The following is a 10,631-nucleotide window of genomic DNA, read 5'->3' as shown; positions in this document are numbered from 1 at the left end:
AGTAAAGTGACAACTGTAGGTTCTCCTCCAAGACCCAGGTCTCCACTAGACATGTGCAATTGGCTAGGTTTCAAGCACCGGGCATGGCTTCCCTTTTTTGAGCAGGTCTTAAGTCCAATGGAGAGCTGGAGGCTATCACAGAGGTATGTGTGCAACTGTTGCACCCTTAGGGTTATTGTGCCGTTCTAGTCGCTGTGTTCGTAGATGTCATAGCTGCATAGGGCTGGTGGTTGCTTCGCCACTTTGAAAGCTTGCATGGTACCTCCCAGTACCATGGAAGCTGGAGGTCAGGGAGAAGGCTTTCAGGTCACGTTCAGCTTGTGAGCATCTGGGCTTCTTTCTGAAATGCATGGTGTCTTCAGCAGTAAGGGTATGCCTTCTATTTCTGGGTGCTAAAAGGGAAAATAGCCATAGCCTATAGGGCTTTGGGAGTCTCTTGAACAACCTTGACCAACAACTCAAAAGAGGGCTTCTCATGTCTGGTGTTGGTTTGTTTGGTGCTTTGTTGTTGTTGTTGTTGTTTTGGGGTTGGGTTTTTGTTGTTGTTTTGTTTTGTTTGTTTTTGAGTTTTTTTGCTTTTTTTTTTTGTTGTTGTTTTTTTCATTAGATGGTTTTGGATCTTTGGAGGAGCATGGTCAGCCTAGACAGGAAAATTTCATTTGACTATATCTATATTTATACACTGACTTAAATGCATTACAAGCGATTTAAAATAGATAGGTAGTAGTTCCTTATGAGTTTCTCAGACACCCTTCCTGTTACTTTATACTCTTTCCTCTCTCTTTTGTAGCTGTCTTCCTTGTCCCCTCTAATTAGACCCCTCCGTTTTCCCTTCTATTCCTTTTATTGCCACGCTGTGCCCCCCATACCTTCACGATGGTCTCTGTTTACTTCCCTGGTTTCTGCAATGACTCTTGGTTGTGCCACTCACATCTAAAGACTTGGAGTTAGGGGCCTCAGATAAGAGAGAAGATGCAGTGTTCTGTCTGCCTTTCTGGGTCTGGGCTACCTCCTCCAATATGATATTTTCTAGTTCCATACATTTACTGGTAAAATTCATGACTTCATTTTTCTTTATAGCTGAATAGGAGTATTTCCATGTGAATATGTACGTAGCACATTTCCTTATGGAGATTCATCCTCTGTCAGATGTAAAGCAAGCAGCAAATGCTCCTAATTGCTGAACCTTCTTCCCAGCCCACTAAGACCCCTTTTAATTTTATTTTTTAAAGGCACTTTTTTTTTGGCCTGGGTTTTTATGACATCTAGTCTTCCTAACCACAGGGCAAGTTTGGCCCAAAGTTCTTAACCTTTGCCCTCCCTTTGTTTGTCTTGAGTCAAGAATTATCAGAGTAAATCTCCCATCTCTGCCAGGGGGCCTCTTAACTCATCTTTTACTGGATTCTGGGTAAGGCTTGGCTATATCTCAGTTACTTTGCTTCTTTTTTTATAGAAAGCTTTACTCAGAGATCAAAGGCAACCTGCAGCAATTTATGAGAAAGGAAGGAAGTGGGAGAAGCTTCCCTGGCTTTCAGGAGGTGTGTTCTAGAATTGCGCATCTATCAGGAAAAGCTGACATCTGCTGTGTTCATGAGAGCTGGGGCAAGGTACTGCTTCCAAGTGTGCAAAGCGGGACACGTGAGCTCCTTGACTGGAACATTGAGCTTCACCCATGTCTGAGTCAGCAGCTCCTAATGCTGAGTGAGCCTCGGGGTGGCCTGGCTCCCTTTGATTACCTAGTTCTATATGTGACATTGGCTGCACAGGGGATGGGATCCAGGGTCCCGCATTAAGCAAGTGCCATCTCACTGAGCTGTGTCCCTCTGTCTCTGGCTGCCCTTTGTACAATGCAGATGCTGCAGTCCTGCTTCTGGTTTAAGGGGTTCCCCAGTACATTTTAAACGTTCATCTCTCAAGGGCCTAATAGATGTCTTAAGGCTCAAAGGGTACCCAAAGAATCTATGTCGTCCTCTTAGCATCTCCTTGATTTGGCCCTTCCCCTCTCTGTAAATGTAACTTTACTTTTCACAGGGCCTCAAATTAAAAAAAAAAATGGTTGCTCTCAACTCTATGATGGACAAAGGGAAAATTTACAAAAATAAGACTGCTTCAGAGGTAAGAGTACGTAAGTTAAAATTATTTGGGAGGCAGCTTTTGCTTCTTGTGTAATTTTTCAGAGAGTCTTTTGACAACAGCACACACAACACAGATTCAAAGGGGCGAGTAAACAGGAAAGGGAAGGCTCCATTTTATTGCTTGATGGTTTAAGGGAACATTTTTAAAGAAATATTTTGAGACTTTCTCTTTCCCTTTTAAAACCATGTGAGGTTATTTTTAGGAGGGTGGGTGGCGGGTCTAGGGGAGTCTGAGGAGCACAGATGGCATCACCATGCTATTTGGGGAACACTGAGAGGGTGATGCCAGGGTGGGTAGGTTTGAGTTTGATTCTGTGTACTTCGGAACTGAATCGAGTCTTTTTTTGCAGCTCTTCACAGGAGACGGGAAGGATAATATTTATCCAAAGCTAATTTGTAAACTTCATCTTCATTTGAAGGTCTGCAGCAGAAACTGCTATTCTGTACTCGAAGGTGGCAATGCAACAGACCAGTTTCTCCAGGGCAGATTCCAGGAGCTGGCCTCTTCAGGCACCTTCCCAGAGGCCTGCAAGCATCCCCCAGGCTCTCCCCAACCTCCCAGCCCGCTCCCCCCTACCTCCCCAACCCCCTCACGCCTCCCCCCGGCCAGGCACTTCCAAAGCAGATCCTGAACCTGCACATTTTTTTTCCTTCTGATAAGAGCACTTTGGACAGGGAGGTGCATGGCTCCTGTCATTAAACTGCAGAGTGGGCACTGTCTGAAAACTTTTCCTCAACTCTCCTACTTCCGTCCCTTCTTCCCTTTAGATCAATGGTTTCAATACTAGGAATGCTGTGACACTTAAATACAGTTCCTCATGTGGTGACGCCCCCACCCCAGCCACCACCACCATAAAATTATTTCTGTTGCTTCTTCATAACTGTGATCTTGCTACAGTTATGAGTTGTAATGGAAATATTTGTGTTTTCCTATGGTCTTAGGCAACCCCTCAAAGGGGTTGAGACCCACAGGTTGAGAAATGCTGCCCTCAAGGTTTTTTACAATGGTCCCTTCTGGATCTCAATATGTTTGTAGCACATCTCAAAAGCGGCACTTCCCTTCTAGGGAACAATGTGTCTTTTAAGCGTACCTTCCCCCCCCCCACCCACACACACACATCCCAGAGACAAATGGATACTTTTCTGTGTGTATTGTAAAGGACGTTGGTGATGTCTGCCACTCTGCTTTCTAAGCTTGTTCTGTGGAAAGTAGCCTTTTACTCTCTGTTCACAACCTATTTATGGGTCTCTGATAGATGGCTAGTTTTTGGCAGGCTTGAGATAAGCCTGGGTCAAGAAAACAGCTTGCTCTTGTCTCCTCAAGTCTAGCCCCCCCTGCCTATCTATTTCCTGCGCTCCTGTTATCTTCAAACACTCCCACCAAGCAGAGCTTGCCAAGAGGAGGAAGGTTGGCAGGCATCTGGCGGGTGTTCTAAAAACAGGCGCTTCCCCACCCCGCACCCGCAGCCCCAACCTTTCTTCTTTATTACCACACTCAGCCCCTCTGCAAGCCGGTGGGGGTGGGGGATACCAAGGACTCTGATCCCCTTTAAAGAAGGGGTCTCAGAGAGCCTTCTAATCTGCTCACTCTCGGCTTGGCTTGCTTCCTCTGATCAACTTAAACAGGTCAGTGGCAGCGTGAAGTTCAAGACTGTCAAGGCTTGTGCTGAGACTGAAAGTGGAGGAACAGTAGGGAAGCTGGTCAGAGCTTCCACAGGCTTATCCCGCAGCAGAACCAGCTCTTCCTCATTGAGTAGAGCAGCGCTTCCACTACTGGGGGGAGGGGAGGAGCTTTTCTGCATGCTGTTTTTCCCCCTCTTCCTTTCAAGTCCCCCCTCTCCACTAAAATGTACACACAACTTGATTAGCCCTTCTGTGTGTTATTCCAACATCTCAGTCCAAATGAACCTTTGAAGTATTCATGGATAGTTTTCCAACTATATTATTTAAAAAAAAAAAAAGCAAGCAAGATAAGTTATCTCTGGCCAGTGCAGACTGTGGGGACAGGACGTCTCTGCATGTTGGCTCTGGGGGTCCTTTTGTCACTGTTGTTTTCCTGTTTTGTCTTCAAAAGGGAAAGCTTTTCTTAACCATTAGCCGCGGACAAGAGTGTGTCCATTTCGGCAAAATTAATAAGAGATAGCGTTTTTTTTCTTCCTTCTAAATGGCCCCATCAGTAATTAACATCGCTTCTCATTTATTCAACTTGAAAGGCTTTCCAGGCTCCCGTGACCTTGCCTGGCTTGGTTAAACTGTGGCCTCCAGCCTGGGAGAGAGACCTAAAGGCAGGGGAAAGCATGCCAGACGCCAGCTCCCAGATGCTTCAGAAACTAGCCGACAAATATTTATTGAGTGCCTACAGTGGGGGTGGGGGGCTGCCTCGTGGAAACAGACACTAGGTCCTGAAGGGAGGGACTTTGGAACAGAAGATAAAAAGGAGTTTGTTTTAAAAAGAGCCCTCAAGATAACAGAGAGCTATGGTGACCACAGGATAAGAGCCATCCATGGGGAGAAGAGCTGAGAGAGCGAGACAAGGCGGAGGTGAGGGAATATTACAGGAGGGAATTTTGAGGAAAGCACTAAGATGTTGAGGATGCAGGTATGCAGCTAAGTTCTCACTCCAAGAAAGGGGCGTGTTCAAGGATGGTTGAGAGTGAAGGCTCAGGAGGAGGTGGGCATTTCTTTCCTTTTTGTTTTTGCTTTTCTTTGAGACAGGATCTCTCTGTGTAGCCGTGAAGGTCCTGGGGCTCACTCCCTAGACCGGGATGTCCTAGAACTCACTTAATGAGTTGCCTACTTGCACACCTGGCCCAACGAGGACTTAACTATGGACGGTTTTTAAGTGGACTCGATCCTAGTTTAACCAACATCTCTCAAAAGCAGAGGGAATATTTTCCTCTCAATTCCACACCCCACCCCAAATCAGGTGAGTGCCCAGGAGGCTCTCAGGTCACACAAGTAGAAATGTCCCTTGGGGGCTGGACAAGTTTGACTCCATATTTTACATGTCATTATTAGCCCCAAACTTCATGGTTAAAATAGCTTCCAGCAAATTCCCACATGCCCAGGAGAGAGTGAGCATGGCAAGGCTTATGAAGATTTGTAATGGTTTATACAAAAACAAGGGCCTCTTCTTCACAAGTTCTCCATTCAATTCCTGTCCCCCTTCACTTCCTCTGTCCCTTCCACCTCCCCTGCTCTGTCCTCCTCCTCTTTCTCCCTGGTGCTCAGGAATAAACCCCCATGTGCAAAAAAAGCAAGGGCTCTATCTCCAAGCTACATTCCTGTCCCCACTTTCTGCATATGTGTGTGAAGATGACACGATGTCCATAAGGAGGCCAGAGGACAACGTGTGTGTGTTAGCATACCTGCCCCCCAGGCTGCTTAGTGGCTTTTGATGTCATCACCTGCTGCCACCAGGGGCACTGGATAAAAAGGACAAACAGCCACTCTCTTACTCTCACTCTGCCTCTCTCTCTCTCTCTCTCTCTCTCTCTCTCTCTGTGTGTGTGCGCGTGCTCTCTCTCTCTGTCTCTCTCTGTCTCTCTCTCTCTCTCTGTCTCTCTCTCTCTCTCTGTCTCTCTCTGTTTGTGTGTGTGTGTGTGTGTGTGTGTGTGTGTGTGTGTGTGTGTGTGTGTGCCCCTGGGAGGATGTCCCCCTTCCTTCTCTCTCCATGTTTCTACAATAAATCTTATGCCATGTGTGTTGTGTGGTACATATTTAACAACAGTGGGACTTAGCTTTTCTCCCGCCATGTGGATTCTGGGGCTCTGACTCAGGACCTCAGGCTTGGAGACAAGTGCCTTACCCACTGAGCCATCTCACTGGCATTCAATTTTATTCTTCTCTGACTCTCTGTCTCTGTCTCTCCCCACTTCTCTCTGAAAACCCTTTGTTATTTTCCATGACCTCATGATGCGAAAAATCTTCACAAAAGAACAGTCAATCTCTTGATTTTTAGCCATCTAGTTTTTTTCTTTACTAGAATATTTTGCTTATTTCACAACTGCTGAGCAAAACGCCTCAAACTGTGATGCAGTGGTTTGCAGGTGGGAACTGAGGAAGTGGCTCCTAACTTCCCTCTAATCCTGCCCCAGAGCATTTACAATAGTCAGGCAGAGTTGGGTGGCTGGATGGAGAGGGAGACACAAATTAAGAGAAAAATATGAAATTTGGAGCCTGGCTATTTGGGTAAAAGTAGGCTCCCAAATTTTTTAGGCTTTCTGTGTGATGCACCCCTCAGTGTGAGAGCACCAGCTACCCCAGAGACCACCCCTCCCCCAACATGGAAGCCATTATTTTCGTATGTCTGAGTCACTTAAAATTGTGGGGCAGAAACATAAACAGAATGAGGAAGCCACCAGCACGCAAGTTTTAAGCTCCTTTGGGCCCTGAGAGAGGTCTCCCACCCTCTCCTCCCACGCCCTTTTTGGTCATACATATATTTAGGAGAATTTAAAAAGGAAATTCAAGAAAATATTTCTATTTTCATTATGGAATAGTACCTATGCATGGACAAGAACCTGCTGACTAGCAAAGGTGACCTGGGGAAAAAGCAAGGCCTGGGGCCAAGGATCCAGTCAGAACTACACTAAAACAACGCAGAGTGGGGCAGGGTGGGAGGGGGCAGGCCTACCGGATCCCATCCTCCGTGGGAGTGACAGGGATTTGAATGAACAAATATGTTCTTTCTTTCTTGTGCTGCACACATTCGTTTGTTGAGACGGGATCTCACTATGTAACCCCAAGTTGGCTTCAAGCCCAAGACAATCCTTCTGCTTCACGAAGCCTTCTGAGTCCCGGGACTTTAGGCATGAACCACCAAGACTGGCAAGAAGTACAGATATGAAAATCAAGTAAAGTAAAAACTGAAGCAGCATGCGGAGAACACAGCGGTGTGAGGTGGGGGGAGTTTAAGGTCCACAGAAGTGCTTCTCTCTCTCTCTCTCTCTCTCTCTCTCTCTCTCTCCCTCCCTCCCTTCCCCCCTCTCTCTTTCTCTCTCTCCTCTTCTTGTGTACTCTCCTCTGACACTGACCCACCACTCCTGCTGTCTGCTTCCGAAGTGTTAGGATCACAGGAGTCTGCCACCATGCCTGGCTCCCAGTTCTGTCCACTGTAAGGAAAAATCACACGACCACCAAGAAAGAGAAGATGTTTTTCCTTGACACTTGATAGAGATGGGCTCCTCTGTGTGGCTTCTGAGGACACAAGACATGTGCCTGAAAATTTGCTGCTGGGTAGAGTTGACCCAATTGGTTTGGATAGAGCGCCTAATCCGATCAAACTGGGGTCACTCACATGCAGGAACCCTGCTGCCAGCAAGAAACTGGTGTCTATCTCACTTTCCAGGAAATGAGAGAGGGAGAGGGAGTACGAGAGCATGAGGTCTTCTAGTCTAGAACAACAAGGAAGTCCTGTTTTCCCTGACTTTCTGGCACGATCGATTGAAAAAGAGCAGTTTATATTTGTCTCACATCCTTAGAGGTTTCCATCTGTGGTTGGCTGACTCATTGCCTTTGGGCCTGTGCTGGGTAGCTAGGAAGTAAAGAGAGAAGAGGGCTGGGTCTGTCCAGTCCTCCATTACTTCCTGCCTCTAGTCTCCACCTTCCTAATGTTCCACCATCTCCCTGTACTGCCACCTTGAGGATTAAGCTTCCAACACATGGCCTTTGGGGACCATCCAGATCCAGACCATTAGCCCTCTGAACCCTGGGGCTCCCTGTTTTCTGTGTCTTTGCTTATGTCCCTTGTAGAGGAATTTTAATTCAGAACATGGTTGCTAGGGCAAGAGTTCACATCAAAAGACCTTCTAAGTCTGTGGGATCTGGCTGGAATAAAGACTTGCCTTTAATCCCAGGAGACAGAAGCAAGCAGATCTCTGAGTTCAAGGCCGGCCTGGTATAGAGCAAGTTTCAGGTAAAGAAAACTTAGATCCTGATGTGGTGATACATACCCTTAATCCCAGCACTCAGGAGAAGGAGACTTGCAGATCTTTGAGTCCTAGTCAGTTCTGTTCAGTCAATTCGGTTAAGAGAGTAAGTTGAGAGGCAGTGCAGAGGTGTTGAGTTTGTGGCAGTTCAATTCTTGGAATTCAGAGGCAGTTTTACTGGGAGAGATATACAGAGGCAGGGTACAGAGAAAGAACTAGCTAGACAAGGGTGAAGACAGAACAAGCCAGAGAATGCAAAGGAGCCAGAAGATTAGAACAGATTGCTAGAGATAGTTTGAGGCCAAGCAGAGCAATTTAGTCAGAAGTTGGGAGAGAAGCCAGTTTGAACCAGTCATCTTGGAGAGGAGTTTGGGCCAGAACAGCTTAGTTGAACCAGCCAGCCAGAGTTCAGAAAGAGCTTAAAAGGGTGAGTTTATGCAGCAGTAAATCTCAGAGGCTAAAAACATTCTAGGCCTAGATAAGATTGTACAGAGGCTAGAAGTTTCTAGGATTAGGCCTAGGTTAGTAGAGGGAGGCAGCAAACCTCCATCTGAGATGATAATTACATCAGGCAAATAAAAGTTACTTTTACAGCCCTTTGGTCCTTTCTATGCATTGATGCCAACCTTCTCTCCCCTGCTCATTGGCCCACATTCTGATTTGTTTTCAGTATTGAAGGGTGAATTTGATGCCTCTTGTACACTGGGCACACAATGGAATGAACTGTCACTTGAGTTTAGCATTGTAAACAAAAGGTAATTAAATTACACTTATGGTCATTTTATCTTTTGATTGGTGCCCCACAGCTCCCTCCTGAGATCCCAGTAAGATGGCAGAAGCAGCCGGGCGTGGTGCGCACACCTTTAATCCCAGAAGAGGCAGAGGCAGGCAGATTGCTGTGAGTTTGAGGCCAGCCTGGTCTACAAAGAGAGTCCGGGACAGCCAAGGCTACGCCGAGAAACCCTGTGTTGGGGGTGGGGATTGGAGATGGCAAAAGGAGCCTGCTTCTTCACACCAATGAGTAAGTACTCTGAGCACCGATTCATGCTCTGAGAGAGCTCCTGGCTTTCTGAGCTGACTGGTCGTTGGTAGCAGCAGTGTTTTGTTTAGGTAGCAGTGCTGGGGATGGAACAGAGGGCCTCAGGCATGGTAGGCAAGCACTGTAAGGCAGAGTCAAACATCAGCCCCATCAGTAACTCAAAGGATTAATAAAGCCTCCACCTTGAACGAGGCCCCTGTGAGACAGGGAGCCGGCCAGGGATTGGGCCACTTAGCATGAGGCTGTCCACCAGTCTCAAGAAGTGTGCATAAATGAAGACACAAGAAAGCACGTGATCAAAGCCTGGACATTTTCCTCAGAGACTCATTTCATCTCGGACCGATCCGAAATGCGATGTGAACATGGGATTGTTGGTTTCCGAAGACCCAAGTCTCTACCTCCCAAGTTTTTCACATGTGTCGGGCCCCACAAACAATACTTAGAAAAGCTGTGAGCTCATATTGAAAGGAACATAGAAATGTAATAGGTCCTGTGTAGTCAAAGGCCAGCCTGGGCTACAGAGAGAGACTCTGTGTCAGAACCCAAACACATGGGAACATAAAAACAAAAAAGTCAAAACAAAACAGTAGCTTTAAGCCGGGTGGGGGTATCACTCAGACCAGACCCAGCTGTGGTAAAGGCTACAGCAAGAGCATTGCCAGATCTCAGGAGTTCAGGGCTACCCAGGGCTAAATGAAACTCCATCTCAAGGAAAACAGAAGCGCGTTTTTAAAAGGAGGCATATGTTCATTAAAAGGAGGCCTGTCTGGGTGGGAACATGCACCAGGGCACAGGAGCTGCTACAAGGATTTCAAAACTTTTATATCCTCCCTGCTTGTCTGTTTTGAGGTAGGGTCTCTCTGCTGCAGCATGAGGCAGCTTAGAAATTGTGCTCCTCTTGTCAGAGCCTCCCAGTGCCACGATTACACTGTTTATTCCATACGCTGCTTGGTAGGGGGTTGAAGGCTGCATATGAAATAGCCTGGCTAGAGTTTTTGGGGGGATGGGTGGGGGGAGGGCGGAGAACCTGCCCTGAATGATGGCTACCACAGAAACTCACAGCTGGTCAAAGTGTAGAGCACGTACGTGTCTGTAGAACGCTCAGCTCCAAATGGAGCATCTATATCACACCCCTTTCCCCAGGAGCAGAAAGACTCTGAGGAGGACCGGAGAAAAAGGATATTACCACCATAGACAATATTCTAGAACACTGGTGCGATGGTCATAAGTGGCGGAAGGAGCAGGGAATTAGAGGCCTGCCTCCACGCAGCAGCCATTTACAACTGGCCTTTCAGCTGCAGGTTCCCGCCCTCCTGTCACCCTGCTCCTCTGAGGTAACTGCATTGACAGGTCAGGCCGGAAAAGGGGTTTCGTAACTCACGCGGGGACAGTCGGCTCCTATATGATTGAAAGCCAGGCCTGTTGGATTTCATTCTGCCCCAAAGGTAATGAGCAATGTCTTCAAAGACAGACAGAAAGGTGCGTTCGGTGGTCTATCCGTAAATCAATGTCTGACAAGCCTCTCTC

Source organism: Acomys minous (genome assembly GCF_964271855.1).
Source record: "Acomys minous genome assembly, chromosome: 5".
In the NCBI taxonomy this organism is placed as follows: Eukaryota; Metazoa; Chordata; class Mammalia; order Rodentia; family Muridae; genus Acomys; species Acomys minous.
The sequence above is the reverse complement of the archived record's forward strand: the minus strand, read 5'-3'. Positions refer to the sequence as shown.